The sequence below is a fragment of the Rhagoletis pomonella genome, unplaced genomic scaffold (assembly GCF_013731165.1).
Source record: "Rhagoletis pomonella isolate Grant_MI unplaced genomic scaffold, Rhpom_1.0 Rhpom_scaffold_00006, whole genome shotgun sequence".
Taxonomy (NCBI): domain Eukaryota; kingdom Metazoa; phylum Arthropoda; class Insecta; order Diptera; family Tephritidae; genus Rhagoletis; species Rhagoletis pomonella.
The window spans coordinates 56,753,897-56,757,115 of NW_023458560.1; the positions used below are offsets into that span (position 1 = coordinate 56,753,897).

At 31.3% G+C, this 3,219-nt stretch overlaps 1 long non-coding RNA gene across 1 annotated transcript; it reads right to left on the reverse strand.

Moving 5' to 3' along the window:
- Positions 1-409: 409 nt before the first annotated feature.
- On the reverse strand, positions 410-2,215 carry LOC118740999. The gene is made up of 4 exons (XR_004993214.1): positions 2,055-2,215; positions 1,868-1,988; positions 1,628-1,798; positions 410-1,452 (listed from the first exon to the last, which is right to left on the reverse strand). It is a non-coding gene; the product is annotated as an uncharacterized LOC118740999 (long non-coding RNA).
- Between the last annotated feature and the right edge of the window lie 1,004 nt (positions 2,216-3,219).

Sequence of the window (3,219 nt, forward strand, 5' to 3'; positions counted from 1 at the left end):
CAAATGCAGCAACAGCAGCGATAAAAATAAATAGTTGATGGTATGCAACACAATGGAATTGATAGAGCAGAAACAAGCATACATACAAAAATGCACGCACAACTAAGCACATGCAAAAACTATCAATGCACGCTCTGTAATATATCTGTGTGTGAGTGTGTGTGTGTGAGACACAAAACTGAAAGTACCCTGCAAAAAATTGTGCGACTAATCTCTAAAGAGAGTATTCCGAGATTACTCTCTATCGGGTACAGTTGGGCATTAATTAGTCGCAACTAGTCTCATACGGGTACTAATGGAGATCAATTAGTCTCGACTCATCCCTTGCGGGTACGATTGTATGCAGTACACAAAACTTCAAAATTTTTACAAAAAAAGTTAATTTTTTTAACGAATTTATAACAAAATGAAAGGTAATTAAATTACCTTTATTTTAAAATGTGTTACCATTCATGATTCTGAAACATTTCTTTTAAACAAGTCTCGGCTAACAACTTTGTGTTTCACACTCGCATATGGCAGTACACAAAACTTTAAAATTTTTATAACAAAAGTGAATTTATTTAAAATAATTTATATATAAAAGAAAAGTAATTAGACTACCTTTATTGTAATTAGTATTAACAAGAATTTTTAACCATTTACAAAAAAAAAGCCTTGGCTTACAACTATGTGAACTTTGTACATGTACTCTGCACTCGCATAAGGCAATACACAAAACATGGATTTTTTTGTAAAAAAGGTTAATTTTTTGAAAGAATTTATAACAAACATAAAAGTAATTAAATTACCTTTATTTTAGTTAGTATTAACAACAAGAATTTTTAACCATTTACAAGAAAAAAAGCCTTGGCTTACAACTATGTGAGCTTCGTACATGTACTCTGCACTCGCATAAGGCAATACACAAAACATGGATTTTTTTGTAAAAAAAGTTAATTTTTTTGAAAGAATTTATAACAAACATAAAAGTAATTAAATTACCTTTATTTTAGTTAGTATTAACAACAAGAATTTTTAACCATTTACAAGAAAAAAAGCCTTGGCTTACAACTATGTGAACTTCGTACATGTACTCTGCACTCGCATAAGGCAATACACAAAACATGGATTTTTTTGTAAAACAAGTTAATTTTTTTGAAAGAATTTATAACAAACATAAAAGTAATTAAATTACCTTTATTTTTGTTAGTATTAACAACAAGAATTTTTAACCATTTACAAGAAAAAAAGCCTTGGCTTACAACTATATGAGCTTCGTACATGTACTCTGCACTTTAACATTGCGTCACATTAGCGGATAGGGGTAATGGCTTCTGCTGCATTCATGCACTGCAAAGCGATTGCATTATTTGATGCCGATTCTGGAGTTGATGGCGTTGTGATGGGATCGTAGTTCTCTGTTGGGAATATAGAAACCGAATTAGAATTAGTATCCTTGCCGGTTGCATCCTGTAAGTAAGAAAACAGTAAATAAATGATGTAGTTGAAAAATTACATTTCGGGTACGGTTTAGTTATTCGTACAATAATTTTGGTTTGCTGTGCCCAAACGCGTTACCCGAATCAAAATCGTTGTATAAGTAACTAAACATTTTCTAATATTTCTGAAGCTTTCTTTTACGCACCTTCTTCTCTTCTTCACTGTGAGTGGTGTAAGTTTAAACGAACCGTATTGAGGCTGGATGGAGCAATGGAGGTAAAGCGAAATGCGCTTGCTTCGCGTTGATCCTTGAAATAGCAGGGTGTGTCTTTTTCGAGCATATCGCTGGCGAGGACGATCAGGTAGCGGGGTTACACTTTTGAGCAAGATAAATAATAGCAACCAGTTAATGCTTGGGAGTACATACTTAAAACTACCATCATACCTTATTATCCAAGCCATTGCAAATCGCTCCAACTTGTGCACAAATAAACAATTGCAGAGCTTCGTAGCAACATACGTAGCTCGCTTTTATGACCGCACGTAAACTTTTGGAATGCCGCATACTGCAAAATAATTAATATTAATTAATTCATTACGGTTTGCACAGAAATATAGCCATAAAAACTTACTTTTGTAATTCACTTCACTTCATTTTATAGTTTCTGCCAATTTTTGCCACTTTGTTTATGTTTCCAAGCAGTGTTGTTAAGCCATGGAAATTTCCCTTTTGTGGGGCTATTTACAAATGAAGGGGACATTTCATCGATATAATATTTTCATGCATACATCATTCAAAGAGATGACGTACCCAATGTCGATAATGAATTATTAATTATACGAATATGTAAAAAACTTAGGAAGCCTGAATTTGAATACTTACATATATATATGAAGCGCTATTTATAATTAATACAACTTAAATCAGAAATATTAATCAGTTCTCTTGCGACAATACTCTATGAAAATATGAGCTAAAAAAATAACGTAAAAAGATACTTATTTTTTAAGCTAATAGAAATTATTGTTAAATGAAGGATTTAGTTGATTTATTTGTATCCACTGCCATACAGGGAAATTTTGTTTGAAATTTTAACAAAGGCAAGTAGAGTCGGCGACACTGTTCCCATAGTTGCAAAACTATAAATCCGATACTATCGATGGTTATATTGTTAGTATCGATTGTTTTCCTCTACTGTCATTGCATTTCTGTTATATCGATTATTATTGCAAAAAAGTAAACAGAAATGTACTAATAAAAAACACGTTGATAACAATATTTTTAATTAAATACAAGCCTACAAGCTGGGAAGCCTTTTTTTACAATGATTTATAGATTATGCATACATATTATACTATTGAAGTTCAATAAAAAGTCGAAGTTTCTGTTCAATATAATCTTTGAAAGCTGATTGTAAGAAATATATTAGGGGTCTTCACACCGAGCTTGGTACTCGGTAAATATAAAAAGTTTTTTATAAGCCAAAATTCAATAAAAATTGTGGTGAAAATCGAAATTTTGGGGCATAAATGCAGTTGGGCTCCAAATCTCAAATTAAAAAAAAATATATTGGAATCGATAGAGATGATTGAGCTGAGTATAACGGTATACTTCGTTTTTTTGGGCAAACAACAACAAGTAGAATTATCAAAGGTTAAAGTTCAAAATAAGCAATTTTTGAAATCAAAATTTCTCAAAAACAAATGAATGGATTTTGAAAATTTTGATCCCATTTAATAGCAAATTTGATTCCCTTTAATTTGCTATACGTACTTTATATATATGTTGTATAGTTC